This window comes from Rhinatrema bivittatum, chromosome 7 (genome assembly GCF_901001135.1).
Source record: "Rhinatrema bivittatum chromosome 7, aRhiBiv1.1, whole genome shotgun sequence".
NCBI lineage: Eukaryota > Metazoa > Chordata > Amphibia > Gymnophiona > Rhinatrematidae > Rhinatrema > Rhinatrema bivittatum.
Window position 1 is genome coordinate 238,295,867 of NC_042621.1, and position 20,924 is coordinate 238,316,790.

The 20,924-nt window shown below is 45.7% G+C and overlaps 1 long non-coding RNA gene across 1 annotated transcript in view; it reads right to left on the reverse strand.

Annotated features, from left to right (window-relative positions):
* Positions 1–7,673, reverse strand: part of LOC115096274 — an 85,052-nt gene extending 77,379 nt beyond the window's left edge. Inside the window, exon 1 of the long non-coding RNA XR_003858013.1 lies at positions 7,320–7,673. This is a non-coding gene — a long non-coding RNA (uncharacterized LOC115096274). The remainder of the gene's footprint in view (positions 1–7,319) is intronic.
* Positions 7,674–20,924: the final 13,251 nt, after the last annotated feature.

Below are 20,924 nucleotides of genomic sequence, written 5' to 3' on the forward strand. Positions count from 1 at the left end.
CGGGTCGGCCTCCCTAGCGGCAGCTGCTAGCACTTCCAGGCCCCGGCGTCCCGAACTGGCGGTCGCCGGGCCTTCTACTGCACACCAGGCCTCACGCTGGAGCTCAGCGTCTTCGGCAATGTTGGCCACGCCCCTACGCAAGCGCAGACCGCCTGGCCTCTTGAAGGGCCAAGGGTGGGTCTTAGCTCTGTGCCGCATCCTGATTGAGACTCTGTTATAAGGAAGTCCCTGCCAGCACTTCCTTGCCTTGGCAATCGGGTCGGCTTATGCTAGATTGTCTCCGCGCTTGTACTTAAGAACATAAGAACATAAGAAATTGCCATGCTGGGACAGACCAAGGGTCCATCAAGCCCAGCATCCTGTTTCCAACAGAGGCCAAAAACCAGGCCACAAGAACCTGGCAATTACCCAAACACTAAGAAGAACCCATGCTACTGATGCAATTAATAGCAGTGGCTATTCCCTAAGTATAATTGATTAATAGCCATTAATGGACTTCTCCTCCAAGAACTTATCCAAACCTTTTTTGAACCCAGCTACACTAACTGCACTAACTACCTTCTCTGGCAACAAATTCCAGAGCTTTATTGTGCGTTGAGTGAAAAATAATTTTCTCCGATTAGTCTTAAATGTGTTACTTGCTAACTTCATAGAATGCCCCCTAGTCCTTCTATTATTCGAAAGTGTAAATAACCGAGTCACATCTACTCGTTCAAGAGCTCTCATGATCTTAAAGACCTCTATCATATCCCCCTCAGCCGTCTCTTCTCCAAGCTGAACAGCCCTAACCTCTTCAGCCTTTCCTCATAGGGGAGCTGTTCCATCCCTTCTCTGTACCTTCTCCATCGCAACTATATCTTTTTTGAGATGCGGCGACCAGAATTGTACACAGTATTCAAGGTGCGGTCTCACCATGGAGCGATACAGAGGCATTATGACATTTTCCGTTCTATTAACCATTCTCTTCCTAATAATTCCTAACATTCTATTTGCTTGTTCCTGTCTTGTTCCAAGTCTCGTTCCAGGATCCTTCTGTTCCAGTTCTGTTCCTACCTAGTTCCTGCTTCCTAGTTCCAGTGTCCTCCTGTTCATCTGTTCGTCACCCAGGTAGTACCTCTGGGCTGTCTCTCTGGTACTGACCTCGGTTTGCTACTTGACCTGCCTGTTCGTCTGCCTGCCTTCTGAACCCGGCCTGTTCCTTGACTTGCCTGCCTGCTGCCTGCCTCCTGACTCCAGCCTGCTATTCGATTCGTCTATCTGCTGCCTGCCTTCTGACCTCAGCTCACCTTTGACCTCATCTGACCTCCGGTACCTGACCTCTGCTTTGTTGAACATCCCTCGAACTGACTCCTGGACTCTGACCTCCGCCTGCTTGACCTCATCTTCGGATTCTGGCTCTGTTCCTAGCCTTGTTGTCACCTACACTCTTCTGGTCCTCCTTGTTCCACCTGACCTCCAGTCTTGAACCTGACCACGGTCCCCTTCTGTCTGTGGGCATGCTGGACTTTCACTCTCCCAGGAGACCCTGTGAGGCCCACCTAAGTCCAAGCGGCCCAGGTCCCTACGGGCTCCTCCTGGGGGGACCTCGGGTTTCCAGTGGTGAAGCTCTTCCTAGCCTCTGTCTCCTTCTGTGCTCCGCCCCCTGGAGGCAGTTGCCTCCTGGTCCCTACCAGGAGGTGCTTCTCCACTGCCACAGGACAAGAGTCCACCCCCGAGTGCAACAGGTTGCGAAGGCTATGGACTCGACGGAGTCTCCCGCCTCCAGGGCCCTACTGGGTTTGGCCGCCACAGTTAAACAACATTATCAAGTATTGGAAATGCTGGCCTCTTTGGTGGAAGAACTTCGTTCCCAGCTACAAGATACAGCTTTGGCCAATCCTGTGGGCCTCTCGGCCACCATGCTTCCCAAAGCATCTTTGGCACTTCCTGTACCTCCTCGATATAATGGGGACCCACGCTCCTGTCGGGGTTTCCTTAATTAGCGCTTTATGCAGTTTGCACTGCAACCCTCGCTGTTTTTGAAGGAAATCACTAAAATGACCTTCATTCTGTCTCATTTGGAAGGGAAGGCCCTTGCATGGGCCTCTCCCTTATGGGAACGTTCTGATCCCATTCTTTCTAAATTAACTGACTTCATTGCTCTTTTCAAGCAGACCTTCGGAGACCCAGGCTGCCAGCCATAATTTGCTCCACCTCCATCAAAGGGCAAGGACCCTCTCCGAGTATACGGTGGAGTTTCGAACTCTGGCCACAGAGCTTGGGTGGCAAGAAGATTGTTTGCAAGTCTTCTTCCTACATGGAGTCTCCTGTGCTCTCAAAGATGAGCTCTCTGTCCGTAAGACTCCCACGTCTCTAGAGGACCTGATTTCCCTGGCCGGGAGGATTGATCATCGTCTCCGGCAAAGACGCCTAGAAGTAAAGGCTCCATGCTCTCCTATAGCATGCCCCACAAGTGCCTCCAATTCTCTGGTGAAGAATTCTGCACCACCACCTTCCTTTGTGGTGGAACCTATGGAGGTGAATCGTGGGCGTTTGTCTCTGACCAAACAGCTACGTCGGTGGAAGGAGGGTCTTTGCCTTTGCTGTGGCACTTCTGGACATCGTTTGCAGTTCTGCCCGGTGCAACCGGGAAACTGCAATGCCTGAGCCCAGAAGGGGTCCCGAGCTTGAACGCAACTGTTATTGGCCCTCAACTTTTGCTTCCGGTCTCCCTGGGCATCAAGGCCCACACCTTTCTACCACCACTCTTGTTGATACCGGAGCTGGTGGCAGCTTCATTATGGACGATATCGTTAAGCTCTTGAACATCCCTCTTCAGCCATTGGAGGTGAGTCTCCGCATTGCCTCCATTCAGGGGGATCATCTTCCAGGACTTATTACTCACTGGACAGTTGCTGTCCATCTTACTATGGGTACCCTCCACGAGGAAGAGATGTCTTTCTACGTATTTAAGCGATCAACACACCCGATTATCCTGGCTCCTGTCCTGGCTCCAGGCTCACAAAACCCATTTCGACTGGCAAACTCTGCAGTTGGTACAATGGGGCTCCAAATGCCAGAAGACTTGTTTGTGTTCCTTATCTTCAGTACTTCCTGTCCTGAAGTCTGTCACTTTACATGGTTTGCCTCCACAGTATTCTGACTTCAATGATGTTTTCTCGAAGCAGAAAGTGGACACCTTGCCTCTGCTAAGCAAGTTGAACTGTCCTATTGAACTCTTGCCGGGCACTACGCCTCCCAAAGGCATAACTTATCCATTGTCTCAACCTGAGACCCGGGCTATGTCTGAGTATATTAAGGAGAACCTAGAGAAAGGTTTCATCCGTCCATCTGACTCCCCTGCTGGTGCGGATTTCTTCTTCGCCAAGAAGAAGGATGGCAGTCTATGCCCCTGTATTGATTACAGGGGGCTCAACGCCATAACCCACAAAGACCGATACCCGGTGCCCCTCATTAGTGAACTGTTCGATCGCTTTGAAGGGGCACGAATCTTCTCCAAACTGGACCTGAGGGATGCCTACAATTTGGTATGCATCCAACCTGATGATATATGGAAAACCGCATTTAACATGAGGGATGGTCACTATGAATACACTGTGATGCCCTTTGGGCTATGTAATGCCCCAGCGGTCTTTCAACGTCTTATGAACGAAGTCTTCCGAGACTTTCTGTACTCCTTCATAGTCGTATACCTTGACGACATCTTGATCTTCTCTAAAGACCTTGACTCTTATAGAGAGAATGTCAGAATCGTGCTGCAACGTCTACGAGAGAACCACTTGTACGCCAAGCTGGAAAAATGCCTGTTTGAGCGTTATCGCTTACCCTTCTTAGAGTACATTATTTCTGACTGAGGATTCTCCATGGACCCAGAGAAAGTCCAGGGGATCCATGACTGACCACAGCCAGTAGGCCTCCGAGCCTTGCAACGTTTTCTTAGTTTTACCAATTATTACCGGAGTTTCATTGCTAATTACTGCTCCCCAGTTGCCCCACTTACTGCTATGACTAGGAAAGGGGCCAACACCCGGGTATGGACAACTAAAGCACTTGCCGCCTTCCAGACCATCAAGGAAGCATACTGCTCCGGCCCCTGCTTGCACCACCCGGACCCCACACGTCCCTTCGTTGTGGAGGTCGACGCCTCAGCAATTGGCGCAGGAGCCATCTTAAGCCAGTTTTCCCCTTAGGGCAAACTGATTCCCTGCTCCTTCTATTCATACAAGTTTTCCCCATGGAACAGCGTTACACCGTTGGTGACTGTGAACTCCTCGCAGTCAAATTGGTAGTCCAAGAGTGGCACCCCTGGTTGGAAGGGGGGCAACACAAGTTTACCATCCTCACTGACCATAAGAACCTTGAGCGTCTGAAAGAGGCTCAACTCCTTTACCCTTGTCAAGCCCGATGGGCACTTTTCTTCGAACAATTCAACTTCACCCTGTGTTTCCGTCCTGATTCTAAGAACCTTCGCATTGATGCGCTATCCAGATCATTCGAGCCTGAAGACGTCCCTGAAGTTCCCAGTTTCATTAATGATCCTGCTTGCATTTCCCTTGCCGTGACTACTACAGTTCCTACTGGAAAAACTGTAATTCCTAAGAGACTAAGTGAATGAGTTCTGAAATGGGCTCACGACTCCAAGTTGGCAGGCCATCCAGGCCATGCCAGAACCTTAGAGATGTTACGAAGACACTATTGGTGGCCCAATATGGTGCAAGACTCCCAAAATTATGTGGACTTGTGTCCCGTCTATGCTCAGCAGAAGCCACCTACTGGAAAACCCTGGGGCTTACTGCAACCACTCCCTGCACCTACCAAACCATGGTCGAGCATCTCGACGGACTTTATTACGGACCTACCTCCTTCCCAGAACAACACGGTGATTTGGGTCATCATCAACCGTTTTTCGAAAATGGGTCACTTTATTCCCCTGCTGGGCCTCCATTCAGCCCTGGAACTCACGAAACTGTACTTAAAGAACATCGTCCATCTTCATGGACTCTCCAAGGAGATCATCTCTGATCAGGGACCACAGTTTGCCGCCAAATATTGGCGTTCTGTATATAAGAAGTTCAACGTCTCTTTAAGCTATACATCGGCCTATCATCCACAGGCCAATGGCCAAGTGGAAAGGACCCTGAAGACGTTCCTCCGCTCCTATGTAAATGATCAGCAAGATAATTGGTCTGATCTTCTTCCTTGGGCCAAGCTGTCGCACAACACGCATGTTGCTGCAGCCACCGACGTTTCCCGTTTTCTGTGGTATTCGGACGGCAGCCCCGCCTGCCTCTACCTGTTCCCTTGACAGTTCCATCTCCAGCTGCACAATCCATGGCTCACACCATTCGTCAGGTATGGAACCGAGTAAAAGAGCATCTTTCTCAAGCCGCTGAACGCTCCAAGCGAAACTCTGATATCCAGAGATGTCCTGCTTCACTCTTCCGACCCAGCCAAAAGGTGCGGCTAAGTGCTCGACACATACGACTGAGACTTCCCTCTCATCCCTTGGCTCCGAAGTATATAGGGCCATTTCCTGTAATCCAAAGAGTGGGAGTGGTATCATACCAACTTCAGCTACTTTGTGCCATGGGTATCTATAACATGTTTCATGTGTCCTTGTTGAAGCCATTGGTCCTCTCCTGGCCCTCAAGCAGAGTCCCCACTCCTCCACAGGTCTCTGCTGAACCTGACTCCTCCCTCCAGGTAAGAGAGGTCCTTGACGTTCAGCGGCGTTGAGGAAAATGGGAATACCTTTTAGCATGGGAGGGTTATGGGGCTGAGGAGAATTCGTGGGAACCTTCCCATAATATCCTTGATAAGGAGCTCTTGAAAGCCTTTCATAGGGCTCATCCTGACAAGCCACGGCCGCGTAAGGGGAGGCCTAGAAGGTGGGGTAGTTACGCGCCCCGTCCGCGCCCGACCTGTTCATGGGCCTGCTCACTTTCATGGTTCCACGGCAGGTCCTGGGTCAGCCTACCTAGCAGCAGCTGTTAGCACTTCCAGGCCCCAGAGTCCTGCGGCGGCAGTCGCCGGGCCTTCTACTGCGCACAAGGCCTCATGCTGGAGCACGGCGTCTTCGGTGCTGTTGGCCACTCCCCTACGCATGTGCACGCGGACCGCCCGGCCTCTTGTAGGGCCAAGGGTGGGTCTTAGCTCTGCGGCGCGTCCTGATTGAGTCTCTGTTATAAGGAAGTCCCTGCCAGCACTTCCTTGCTTTGGCAATCATGTCGGCTTATGCTAGATTGTCTCCGCGCTTGTACTTGTTCCTGTCTTGTTCCAAGTCTCGTTCCAGGATCCTTCTGTTCCAGTTCTGTTCCTGCCTTGTTCCTGCTTTCTTGTTCCAGCGTCCTCCTGTTCCTGTTTGTCTGTTCGTCTCCCAGGTACTACCTCCGGACTGTCTCTCTGGTACTGACCTCGGTTTGCTACTTGACCTGCCTGTTCATCTGCCTGCCTTCTGAACCTGGCCTGTTCCTCGACTTGCCTGCCTGCCGCCTGCCTCCCGTCTGTTACTCAACCTGCCTGCCTGCTACCTGCCTCCTGACTCTAGCCTGCTACTTGACTTGTCTGTCTGCTGCCTGCCTTCTGACCTCAGCTTGCCTGTGACCTCGTCTGACCTCCGGGTCCTGACCTCTGCTTTGTTGACCATCCCTCGGACTGACTCCTGGACTCTGACCTCCGCCTGCTTGACTTCGTCTTCAGATTCTGGCTCTGTTGCTAGCCTTGTCACCTACACTCTTCTGGTCCTCCTTGTTCCACCCGACCTCCAGTCTCGAACCTGACCGTGCTCCCCTTCTGTCTGTGGGCACACCGGACTTCCACTCTCCCAGGAGACCCTGCGAGGCCCACCTAAGTCCAAGAGTCCCTGGTCCCTACGGGCTCCTCCCGGGGGGACCTCGGGCTTCCAGTGGTGAAGCTCTTCCTAGCCTCTGTCTCCTTCCGTGCTCTGCCCCCTGGGGGCAGTTGCCTCCTGGTCCCTACCAGGAGGCTTGTCTCCACTGCCACAGGACAAGGGTCCACCCCTGAGTGCAACAGTAATCATTTTCCTAGCATTAAGGAAAGACTGTAACTGTTCAGGAGCAAAGAAAACAAAAGTATCAGAATGAAACTTAACAATGCATTTACAGGGATATCGTAATATAAAGGAAGCTCCGGAATCCAAACTATCTTTCCTAAGAGCTATAAAGCCTTTCCTCCTATGCTGAGTGGACCTGGAAATATTGGGAAAAAATACATAAAGTTTGTCCATGAAAAGAGAAGTTTAACTTTTGTAGATAAGATCTAAAATAGCATATATAAATAAATTAAATACAAAAGTTTACCTGTGTCTGAAAATGGAGCAGAACTTCAGAGGTGTTAAGTTTTCTTTTAGGGAAAAGAATAGAGCTGTGTCTTGCTTACAGTGGCTGTTGCACTTGTTAATAAAAAAAAAAAAAGAAACAAAACTAAACAAAACAGGAGAGCAGTGCTGGTCTCAGTTTAAACTGAGACATGTTTGGATTGTTTGTTTGTTTTTTTCAGCAGGGTGGCATCTGCATTAGTGCAGACAACAGAGATTTTCTTTTCTGGTTTGTTTACGTTTGTCACTGCCTCAGGCCTGATGAGAGTGGGGGCAGGGAGCATAGTCAAGCCCAGAGCAGGCTGCCAGGACAGAAAATAGGAGGAGTGAAGAGAGAGAGATTGTGGGCAATTCAGGGAGGCTGCTGCTGCTGACAGCCTTCAAGATAGCTCAGGAGCAAAAGAAAGTTGACAGAGACCGGCACAGGAGGGATCGGCTGAGCAGGGTCACTGTCTCTGCCCATGGCCTTTCCCTTCTGTGTGAGAAGCATCAGAGATGACAGGAAAGACCAGCTTCTGGAGTCAGGAGGATCAGGGAGCTCTTAGGTGAGTGGGGTTTTTTTTTAATGAAGGGAGGAATTCTGTCCAGCTTAGGTGGGCTGAAGTTCTGATGAAGGCCGAAGAAAAGACAGTTTACGTGATGTCATTAATGATGTCATCAGGGACCCGATCTTAAGTGGGGAGAGCATATTAATTTTAAGTAAAAGAAAGAAAATTAAGAATTTATTAAAATAAATGATACTGGTAGCCTGAAATAGAGGTTTAAGCCACTTGAAAGAGATAAGTCCAGGATAACAGAAACATGGATAAAAGAAATATGTATACTTATAATGTTTGGGTGAAGAGTGAAAGTGTAAGAAGGAATTAAAATACTAGGGAGGTAAAGAGAAAATATGTAAAATATTTTTATTACAGTTAGGAAAGTCATAATAGTCTGATAAAGTAAAATGAATAAATTAATAGTCTAATTGGAATAGTCTGAACACCCCTATGTAGGATAGTATCATCTAAAACAACTTTGAAAAATAAGGGGGTAACTAAGTAGTGATGTCAGTAGCTTCCTTGGTTACAAGTAACAAGGTGTGCACACTAGTTTGAGCCTTAGCACTGAATTAAAGTAGCAAATAAGAAGGGATTTTATTAATAAACAATCTATTAAAATGTTTCTGATATTGAAATTAATAAACCCAAGTAGAAATGAACATGAGGGGAAAGACAGAACATATATAGTGAGCAGTGCTGTGCACTATTTAGAGCAATGACATCAGCAGGAGAATGAATCTTAGGATCTAAGAAAAGAAAGAGACAGTTAGAGAAACAGTTAGTTGAGAGGTAGAAGTGTAATAGTACAGAGGTGCTGTCATGATTCTCTGTACTTTAGGCCTAGTTTTCAGTATAAAACATTGTGAAATAATGAAAGAACATGCACGATAAATAGAATGAATGAAAGTATGTATGTGTTTGTATGAGGGTTCCTGTTAAGATAAGGTAGGCAAAATAAACTATTATTAAGTAATTAAAAATTGCTGTATCGCGTTCTAAAACAGCATTTAATAGGTTAAATATACTGTTTGAGTGAATAGAATTTTTTTATTTTTTTTTAAGAGATGGAATGGCAATAAAATTGAGCATTATAAAGTGTATAACATTTTAGTGACAAAAACTGTAGCAACAGTCACTATAAAGAAGATATCACTATAATAGCTCAATTCCATACATGCTATTAAACAGAGGATACAAATTACATATGGAAATATTGTATGGCGAAGTAAAATTGTATCCAAAGAAGATGTATCTATATTCAATGAATAATTTAAGAAGGAACTCATAAGTGTGGAAGAATATAAAAAACAGAGTTGTATGAAAGTATTTATAGTGGAATTGTTCTTTTAATTATAAAAGAGAAAGAAGAAGAAGAAGAAAAGATAGGGAATACCAATTATCTTTTGATTTAATTTAGATAGATAAACAGTAACAAGTAGCTATGTCAAAGACAGAATACACAGGTTGACATATACATATATATATATTTATTTACGGAAGATCCCGGAGCAGTATCAGGGAGTTAGTATTTGTTATTAGTTTATTTAAAGTATAAGTTAGTAGGTACAAGAAAGAAGAAACAGCATACGGAGAAAAAGAAGACTAAAGGACGAGAAAAGGACAAGATTATCATCTGGCCAGCAACGAAAAGAAGAAGAAAAAAACAGATAAGTTTAATAATAGAACTTAAAACTTCTATTGCCAGGCCTGAGCATATTGTTTTACATGTGCACTTGAGAACAATTACAAACAATAAGTAAGAAAAGACATTAAATACAAAAGGAAAGTAAAAGACTATAAGAAAAAAAAATAAAGTTTACTTATCTGAATACAACAAGGAGAAGATATTCTGGACTTAAATAAGAGAAAGAAAAGAGAATACAAAGAATCAATTTTCTTTTATTTAAACGAAATGATATAAGAAATATTAAAGTTAATATTCAAGAAAGAATAAGGACTGAAATATTTATCTGAGAAATAGATGAGTTGAAAGTAGCTGGAATATATTATTTTATTATTGCTTGTTTGTTTACAGCTATTAATCTGTGATAGGGAAAAGAAAAAGAAATATATTTTAAGGTTTGTTAAGAGAATTGTTATTTAATATTCACAGTAGTATTAAGAAATAGTACAATTTCATTAAAAGAGTATTTTTAAATAAAATTATTTAAAAAAATATATACAATATCTTATTTATCCTTGCCTCCCCTCTTAACCGGCAAGAGACTGCACTGGGTGGGTAGTAGCAATTAGAATCCCTACTGAACCCCCTTCTGAAAAGAGACCCAGTAGGGAGGAAGGCCTTAAACAGCACCCCTGTAGGGCAACACCTGAGAGCTTGCTGCCTAGTACATATTTCACGACTACATTACTGATACCATCAACCTCGGTCACGACAGCAATCTTCAACCCTGCAGGGGCGGCAGTTTATACTTTCTAAAATATAAAGACATAACTTTGGAAAGATCAGATTCAGATACAAAAGAAACATACTGGCTCAGTCTCATATTTCCTAATCAGATGACTCAAATCAGTAAGATACAAAGGAGGAAATTTATTCCCAGACAGAGGATTCGCAGAGATGGGTGATGGTAAAAAAGTTAACTTATTTATAGGGGATAGTTCTTCTGGAATACCCAGAACTGAAGTAAAGTATCAGTAATCAATGCAAGTTCCCCCAGAAAGTTCAAAAATTCTAAGATTCATACAGGAGGAAGAATTTTCCATCAGTTCAAGCCGACGAGATAGAACCCCCATATCTCAAATTATAGTGGATTGAACTGCCTGAATTTTACCAATATCTTGTTGAATATCAGCAAGTTGCCTGGAATGATCTTGAATTATACTTTCATGCTGCACAACCAGAGGATCCAATTTAGAGATAACTGAATCAACTTTGGAAACAGAAAATTACATTTTAGTAAATTCTCCATTAATTCCCATAATGAATCCTGTTATGAACCCTCCTGTAGCGGTGCTACGGGAGGCTCCTTACTTCTTCCTGGAGGCCGCTCCGAAGCCGGGGTCTCGCCTACAAACTATCCAGGATTTTCTCCAGGGCCTGGGCGGCCTCAATGTTCTTGGGGCCTGCCTGAGGCTTGCTTGTGTCTGCATGGACTTCCTAGTTTGAGCCATGCCCTTCTCCCTAGGGGCCGGCCAGCAGCACTCCTCCTTAGTTATAGGGCCAGCTAGGTGTGGGCCATCCAAACTCCTCCCAGGGAGTCGCCGGTCTGCAGCCCTATAAAAGGACTTCAACTTCCAGTCAGCCTTGCCTTGCATCAGGGTTACTTCATCTCTGGAAGCTCCTGCTGTCCAGCGCTCCGACAGACCTTTGTCTTCTTCGTGGAGCTCCTTGTCTCATGTATGTCTTGAATCATGTCTTCATTGCCTGAGGTCCCCATCCAGGTGTCCTGGTGTTTCAGCTCTTGATGTCTCGCTTCCTGATGTCCTAGCCCTCCTTGGTGTTCGTGCTTGCTCCGGAGCCTTCTGTTCTGCCGGCCGTGGATCTCCGGGTGATGCCGGCAGTGGACTGCTGTCCTGTGCTCCTGAGCCGTCTTGTCCTGCCAGCCCTTGTGGAGCTCTGGATGACTTCTGGCTCCGTTGTCTAAGTTCTGCCTCGGCTGGATTCTTCCCTGCGCTTGTCCCGCTCTCCGCGTGGTCCGTGACCAGTCTCCTTAGGCTGTGTAGGGCGCGCAGTGGGACAGGGTGGTCCGCGACCAGCCCAATGGGTCCGCCCGTGAAGGTGGGTTGTGTAGGGCGCCCTGAGAGACAGTGCCAATGTCTTTCTTCCCAGTTTCTCGTCTCGTCTGGACTTCGTCAAGTTCCTCATCTCTGATTCCGTTGCATCCGCCCTGGTGTCATGTCTTTGCTTCAACCCTTGTCTGTGATGCCGTCGCATCAACCTTGGTGTCATCTCTTCGTGTCAAGGCCTCTCTCTGCCCTCATCCTCAGGCCGGCCTGCGGCTCCATGTCGATTCAAGCGGCAGGTCCGAAAGGGCTCGGAACAGTCGGAGGACCGTTCCCCTACCAACATCATCTGTTGTTGGCTCTGGGAGCTTGCAGACCTGGCAGAGGGTAAGACCGTGTTCTGTCATGCTAGGACACACCGTCAACCCTCAGTTCAGCCCTGGATCCATCTGGGGTCGGGCTGTGGCCCAAGGGCACACTAAACACCCCCCGTTTCTAACAGAATGCAAGGCCTTTCGAGGCCCCTACATAACAAATCCAAAGTTATTACCACAGGCGTAACTGGTAAATGAAGAGAATTCTGCAGAAAAGGAGCAACCGAAGCAGCAGGTACAGATGGGAAAAAAAAGCCTGGTCTCCAGATGAGCCAACTTGGTCTGAAGAGGGCAGAGAAAATTAGGCTCCAAAAACTGCAGCACTCTCAGGTACCATTGAAGATGTTGAAGCAGACAGAGCGGTGTCTTTGGCTCCCACCTGCACTAATTCAAGTGACGAAACATCGACTGTTGCATCGGCAGCATCATCAGAATGCAACACTTCCTTGCCAAGTGCCTCATCAGGGAACACACCTCCGGAGCCAATCTGAGGGTCCACGGTAGACACAAAGGTGAGAATAGTCTGCTGGCCAGAGGGTAAGGGTGGGTCAGTGGGGAAGACCCACACTTTTCATTTCCTCTTCGGTGGCATAGTAATGAAGGAGAACAGAAATCTGGGGAAAATGGAGAAGGGCTCAGCAGCATGGCATCTAATGGCTTGCGGCCATCTTGTCCCCATGATTTCTCTTTACATACTGTTTCTTTAGTTGGAGATTATGTGTGTTCTTCATTGGCTAAGACATCTGATGGGGAAGGCAAACTCCTAAAAAAAAATCCTCTACAAACTTCATGGTTTGCAATTACACATCTAGAAAAGATAGGGGCGGATTTTAAAAGGAGCGCGAATAGGCCTACTTTTGTTTGCGCTCAGGCGCAAACAAAAGTACGCTGGATTTTAGTAGATACGCGCGGAGCCACGCGTATCTACTAAAAAACCTGGATCGGCGCGCGCAAGGCTATCGATTTTGTATAGCCGGCGCGCGCCGAGCTGCGCAGCCTACCCCCGTTCCCTCCGAGGCCGCTCCGAAATCGGAGCGGCCTCGGAGGGAATCCTCTAACACCCTCCCCTCACCTTCCCCTCCCTTCCTCTACCTAACCCACCCGCCCGGCCCTGTCTATACCCCCCCTTACCTTTGTTGGGGGATTTACGCCTCCCGGAGGGAGGCGTAAATCCCCGCGCGCCAGCGGGCCTCCTGCGTGCCGGGCCATGACCTGGGGGCGGGTACGGAGGGCGCGGCCATGCCCCCGGACCGCCCCGGGCCGTAGCCACGCCCCCGTACCCGCCCCCAAAACGCTGCCGACACGCCCCCGAAATGCCGCGACGACCGGGCCCGCCCCCGACACGCCCCCCTCGGAGAACCCCGGGACTTACGCGAGTCCCGGGGCTCTGCGCGCGCCGGGAGGCCTATGTAAAATAGGCTTCCCGGCGCGCAGGGCCCTGCTCGCGTAAATCCGCCCGGTTTTGGGCGGATTTACGCGAGCAGGGCTCTGAAAATCCGCCCCATAATGTATCACGTCAGAGACCCAAGGTTAACATGGGTGGGCAGTTGACATACAAGTCTAGGTCCTACTATTTGTACTCTTATCAATAAATAATGCCTTTGAGTGCATTTGACAATGGATTTCTAAGTAGTTTCAACATGAGTGATGCTTTAAAATATTTGAATTCTATTATTTTAAGCACTTACCAGCATTAAAAATACTTTATTAATCTATATGAATTTATTTTATATTTATTGCAGTTTATAAATATTTAGCATGTAAAAAGTAACAAGTTTAACAGAAACATAAGATCTAATTATGTAAAAAAGCAAATATAAATGTATTATTTATGAATCCTCTTTCCAAAAATGAGGAGAATATAATAACTACAATAAAACAGCAATAATCATAATAATCATCATAAAAACTTAAGATTTGCAACAGGTACATAACAGAACTAGGACATGCAAAACAAAATATATTCAAATGATGGTGCCACCTCAGTGACGGTAAAACAAACTCCCTCCAATGCTAAACACTTTGTGAAATAAAACAAATCCCTACAAAAAAAAACCAAAACACCTAAAACCTTCCCATGCCATACCATAACAGCAGTAACTCTCAGGACTCAAACAGCAACAATCTCTTATCTAATAAAAAGGCAGCAAAGGCAAACATTACACCAAGTCCTAGAACACTAATTCACTACATAGTGGGCAAACAGAACAAGCAAACTGCTACAAATCCTTACAGAGAAATTACACATTAGCCAAAATACTGCACATCTGTTATACATGTGCAACACAGATAGAGCCTTACCTAATACAGAATAAGGGACTACAAATTAGAAACAAATATGCAGACAAAACTGAAATGGGAAACCTGAGAAACTAGCTTCAGCCTCTGTGAACAGTGGAATACTGAAGAAACTGCAAAATAAAAATATATAAGAAATGCACATTCCCAAAGATGGCATATTCCAATTGCTGAAAGTCAAAATAATTTTTTTTACCTTTGTTGTATGATCTTACTTTTCTAATCGGTTGGTCCCAGTCTCTTTGTTCCTCTTGTCTGTCTTTTCCTAAATTCTTTTTCAGGGTCTCCTTTATTCTTTCTGTTTCTTCTCTCTCCTCTTGTCTTCTTTCCTTCCTCCTTCATACACTCACACACATATTCTCTCTCACATGCACTCTCTTAAACATATGCTTTCTCTCACACATACACACAAGCTCCCACTCATGCTCCCACTCTCATATGCTCTCTCTCATATGCAGGCTCTCACTCTCACATGCAGGCTCTCACTTGCAGGTTCCCACTCCCACACATTCTCTTTTACCCATGCTCCCACTCGCACACACAGGTTCCCACTCTCACTGCAGGTTTCTACTCCCACACACACACAGGCTCTCTTACATGCTTTCTCCCACATGCAAGCTCCCATTCCCAAATGTTCTCTCTTACACCAACTGTCTTTTACACCCACATGCTTTCTTTCATTACACTCCCATGCTCTCATACATACACAGATAGGTTTCTCACTCCCAGGCACTCACTCATACACACACACACACACACAGACTTCTCACTCATATATACACAGACAGGCTTCTCACTCCCATGCTCTCTGTTATATACCCACACATCCTGGCTTCTCACTCCCTTGCTCTCTTTCATACACATACAGGCTTCTCACTCTCATGTTCTCTCTCATCACATACACACACACATACCCTGGCTTCTCACTCACATGCTCTTTCACACATATGCACACACAGATGCTTCAGTCTCATTCTGTCTCTCTCTCTCTCATACATACAAAAACACACACACACACATACACTATCAGGGCCTCTCCCTCTCTTCTGGGCCTCCTTGTTGCAAGGCCTCTTCTCTGGCCTTGCATGTTGAGCTCCATGATGGCACTGAGATGCACAGACCTCTCTTCTTGGGCTGCACAGGATGAGCTCCATGATGGACCTGTGACGGGTGGGCCTCTTCTCAGGCATTGGACCACATGGGATGAGCTCCGCGAAAGCCCTTCGACGGTCGGGCCTCTCTTCTCAGGCTGCACGGGATGAGCTCCATGACAGTCCTGCGACAGTCAGGTCAGGCCTCAGGCCGTGCGGGATGAGTTTCGTGATGGCCCTGTATCGGGCCTCTCTTCTCAGGCACTGGGTAACTCTGAGTGGGTGGGCCTGAGTGCAAAGTAGGTGGGCCCTAGCCCACCCATGGCTACACCACAAAATGTAGAAAACTTTATTAAAACAGTAATGTTAGACATTAATTTTCCTTTAAAACAGATTGTTGAGCCATGAGAATTATTTCATAGATGCATGATTGAAGTGTTAAAAAATCAAAAAGCTCATAACCAACCATTTTTAAAGAACATCAGGTGTGAGGAATTTGGAGGATAAAGCTCAATCCATGGTTATGGCAGATGTTTCTCCCACTACTACTTTTAACTCCCTGCTCAGTGCTTACTGCTCTCATTTGGATTGTCTCTTAATTTTCTCCTGCATTGCCAGCCTGGGTTTGTTATGGTGACAACTGACTCCAGCATTGCCATTGGGGTAAAAGCCCTGCTCCCACAGTGACATCAGCTTCAAGCACAGTGATAACAGCAGCGGGCTCTGGAGGCAGATTGAAAACCCCCTGATCCCCTGCTTTCTGTTCTTATGGGAGAGCTCATTGGGACTGTCTCTTACTTTTCTCCTGCAGCACCTGCCCTAGTTTGTTAATGTGAGAGCATCTGAGCCTAAAAATGCAGTCAGTTTGGGAAGTTCCACCCCCGCACAGTGACTTCAGTTCCATGATAAGTGAGGCAGGCTCCAGAAGCAGCTCGCTAATGGCTTGAGCGTAAGGTGCACGTCCCTTTAGTGAGCCCATTTGCGGGACTGGGTGGGACTGGCAGTTAATGCTGTAAGTGGGATGTGGCTTTTGTTATCTAAACTAGGACATTTTTTGCTATGATAATAATTATGGGAAAATGTATTATTATTTAATAAAATTTATAGACCACTTTCCTGATTTAAACAAATCGCTCAAAGAGTTGTACAGTCATAGATACATATATAACACATTCCTCATATTGGATCATTGATGATCAACCATGTCTTTAATTTCTTACAGAATTTCATTAGTTCTTGTTCATCCCCGATCATTAGGGGCAAATCATTTCATAATTTTGGAACTATTTCTGAGAATGCTCTATTCTGAAGTCTGATACAGTGAAATGCCTTGATTGGTGGTAACTGCAATTGAAATTGGTGTTGCAATCTCTGTAACCTGCTTGAGTTTTTCAAAAACAGACTATTTTTAACTGTAGTGGACCCCTTCCCTTCAAAGTTTTAAAGGCTAATGATAGCACTTTACATTTACAATGAGATCTTATTGAGAGTCAATGTAATTTTTTCAAAAGAGGTGCTGCTGAATCTCGCCTCGTGTGTCCCAACACTACCCTTGTGGCCATATTTTGAATGACTTCAAACACCTTAAGGAAGTCTCAGGAAGTCCACAGTAGATCGCATTACAGTAGTCATCCAATTGATTACATAAAATGACTGAAGGGATTTGGGGCAGATGTAAAGTAGATCATTGTAATCATACAATAATAAAAATATTAAATCCCTATTAGGATTAATATTCTAGACTGAGTTAGGTAGGATTACTGAATGTGAGATGTGATGTGCCTAAAACTCATTTAATCAGGGATTTGATTGAGGATTACAAATGTAAAATTCTGTGTTTGACAGAAACATGGGTGGGGGAAGAGGATTTAGTTACATAGATCTAATGTTATCTGGCAGGATATACTTATTTTAATGATTTTAATGTAGCTAAGGGGGTCATTTATCAAAGTGCTTTATGGCGTTGTTACCGTTCAGCAACCCACGAGACAGAGAACTTTCGGGAGGATCGCTGTTCAGTGACGTCTTCCGGCGGTAGCACGGCCCAACATGACTCGCACCCAGGCTTCGCCCACTAGCACGCGTCATTGCCCTTCCCGAAACTGCCCGCATTGCGCGGGAACTTTTGATATTTAAAGCCCATAGCCCAGCACAGCACTGCCTCGGCTACAGACTTGCTTGTGCTGGTGCTCTGGTTGGATTCGTGTAGTTGTTCGTGCTTTGCTGTACCCGGATTGGATTTGACCCTTCTTCTGCTTGCTGCCTGCCCTGACTCTGGACTGTGCCTTGGATCTGCCTGTTTCCTGCCTACCCACGACCCGGATTGAATTTGTCTCCTCTTCTACCCATCACCAGTCCTAACCCTGAACTGTGTCTTGGGTTCACCTGCTTGTTGTGGGTTCAGCTGCATCCCTCCAGCGGCAGTCATGGCCTAAGGTAAGACTGTTGTTCTACTCAAGGATTCACTGCCAAACTATTGCGTAGTAACAGGTGTTTTTGCATGCAAAAGCACCATAACACATGGTGTGATGCAAATTAGAAAAAGGGGAGGAGATTGAGGTGGGATTTCTGGCCAAGTGGGCTGGCTTCTGGATCTTGACCTTTGCCTGTTTGACCTCGTCTCCAGATTCTGGCTCTGTTCCTCACCTTGTCATCACCAACTCTGTTCTGGTTCTCCTTGTTCCAACCAGCAGACACCTTTGAACCCAATCGCGCTCCCCCTGTCTCTGGGCACAATGGACTTCCACTCTCCCAGGAGACCCTGTGAGACCCACCTAAGTCCAAGCGGCCTGGGTCCCTACGAGCTCCTCCCGGGGGGACCTCGGACTTCCAGTGGTGAAGCTCTTCCTAGCCTCTGTCTCCTCCAGTGCTCCGCCCCCTGGGGGCAGTTACCTCCTGTTCCCTTTCAGGATGCATTCCATCTCTGCCCCAGGACAAGGGTCCACCCCGAGCGCAACAGCTGAGTTCAATTGGGGATACTATGGGGGAAGAGCGAGATCAAGTTATTTCAGTTACATGTAGAAACTGGGCAGCCCTTACTGAGGAAGATTGTATTAATAATTTCACTGTAGAAGACCTTCAGTTAAAAACTTTACATGAACAGACTAAAGTAAGGAACAGTAAATTGCAGGAGGGATTGAATAAGGTGGTACCTGAATGAACACTAGTTATAAAACCAACTAAGAAGGCAGGATGGTATTACCTAGGGATGTGGTTGTTGAAAGAACAAGTCTGCCATTTGAAGTCAATTTAGAAAAAGGAGAAAAAATGCAAAAAATTGACAAAGATAAAGCTACATGCTAAGATCTATAAGCAAACCATTAAGGAGGCTAAGCAGGATTTTATTACTAAACATTAGAAGTGAATGCGAGTAGACCCAAGAAGTTGGCTCAAATTGTTAAAGATTTTAATGATGGGAATCAGCGAAGTAGAGGGGGGATACAGGGTAGGCAGTTTTCAGGCCACCAATATACATGGGCAAAACACTATTACCCACAGAAATTGCTCTGAAAATTGCCCTCCACATGGGCAATTTTCAAGGGATATCTGAAAGTAAACAGGTGATTAACTGAGGAAAATCTTTGAAAATCCATCCCCCTTCTTCTACATGGGGGAATAGCAATATGATTGGTTTTCAGTGTGCATACTTTTCTCCTCAGGGTGAAGAGTTGGAGCCAAAAGCTAACCCTGCTGGTGTGGCTGAAGTACATGTGGGAAATTCATGTTGAAACCCTGCACATTGTTTACTTGCTATACCTGGCACACGCGAAGTCAGCGGGATAAAGATATCCCAGTGGCACTGGATGCCACAGGATTTTCAAAGAGGAACACCACAACAAGTTTTCCTTTGAAAATTGGCTTATAGGCCCTCAGGTACAAACTACCTACAGGTGTGCAAGCTATGGGGGGGAGGGGAGGATAAAAATAAGCCTCTCAGTTATATTTTTCACACTGAAACAGACAATATTTCACTCTTCATATTCAAATAATTCCAAATGTGGCTTGGGTGACATAAATCAGAAAGAAAGCATTTCTGGCAAAGCATTCGGATATCATATTTGTGTGCTTCTTTTTCTTAGCATTATTCTATTAAGAGCAACATAGCATATGTTTTTTGAACCCAAATACCTGGATCAATTGCTGTCCACATGTAAATCAAGTCCAGACACTGAAAAGTTTGACAGCAAAGCACAGTGGCAAAGAGAACGGCAAGGTTTAAGGTCTAAGCATGGAGACAAGGTTGAGTGGCAAAGGTGCAGGGTGGAATGTGGATTTTCTTGTGAAATGGGCTTTCCAAAGAGTCTGATTTCACTTTCAGTGCGAGGAAAAGGTTTCACAGTGATGGGGGATCTAGAGAAAGTTGTGAGGGTTGCTTTTTATAGAAAAAGAAAATGTCCATATTCTGAGCCTGAATGCTGGCTACTCTGTTATAGAGCTTCACTGATGCAATGCTGCCTGTGCCTGGATGCTTTCATCTATTGCATGACGGTTTAAAATGGGCAGCAGCCAAAATGTTGTTTGGGAAAAATTAACTAGGAACTCAGAGAAAGCTCAAAGACAATGCCTTCAGAAGGAATGCACAGCAATTCCCTGGCATGCTCGGTCTTCAAGATCAGCGTCAATGTAGCCGGTGCACAGCGATAGGTTGAATAGGAAAAATGTTTCACTGCAATGCATCATCCCTGTTGTCTCCTTGATAACATTTCCATTATACCCATTCACTACTAGCTGACTGCTCAATACTTTGTATCAATTTCTAACTATACACCTGTCGCTCTCCTATTGATTTATATGAATCCATTGACTTTAATGGCTTATAGAAATTATTCTATTCAAAATGAATGAAACTAATATGATTCATTTAATTTAGAGGTATCTCTCAATTCATTTTGGGGTTCCCAGAAAGAAACAATTTGGACCCTATTCATTTATTTTCCCCATTCATTTGAAACTAATGCACATCCCTATAAATTAACATATTTCTTGTCGCCTCTATATTTTATCTTGATTGCATCACTTATTTTAGGACTTGCTATACTGACATGCATTTTCATTCTTTTTATTCTTTCTATATTTATTTAAAAATACTTCTTAATCACCTCCCTGATTACAATCTCAGAAAGTGATTTACAACAAAAATGAAAACAATATATCATAAGCAACAATTGAATACATTAAAATAATATATCATAAAACAATTCACCCAGCAGACCAAAATTAGTTGACCCATAAACAACACATTATAATACTTGATGTGAGATAGTACAAGCCACTGATTTCAACATACACAAGCCCCTGATTTCAACATACACAAATCCAGATACAATCAAAGTTGTCGCACCAATTTTACCTTCAAATAGATATTTTGACCTATTTGACAGATGTGACTGTCTAACTTCAAATGTGAGTCTAACACAATACCCAAAGACTTAGAGGTAGATTTTCAAAGATATGCGCGTAAGCCCCGAAAACCTACCCCTGTGCGCGCCGAGCCTATTTTGCATAGGCTCAGCGGTGTGCGCAAGCCCCAGGATGTGCGTATGTCCCGGGGCTTTCCAAAATGGGCGGTCCGGGGGTGGGGCCAGGACGGTGGGCC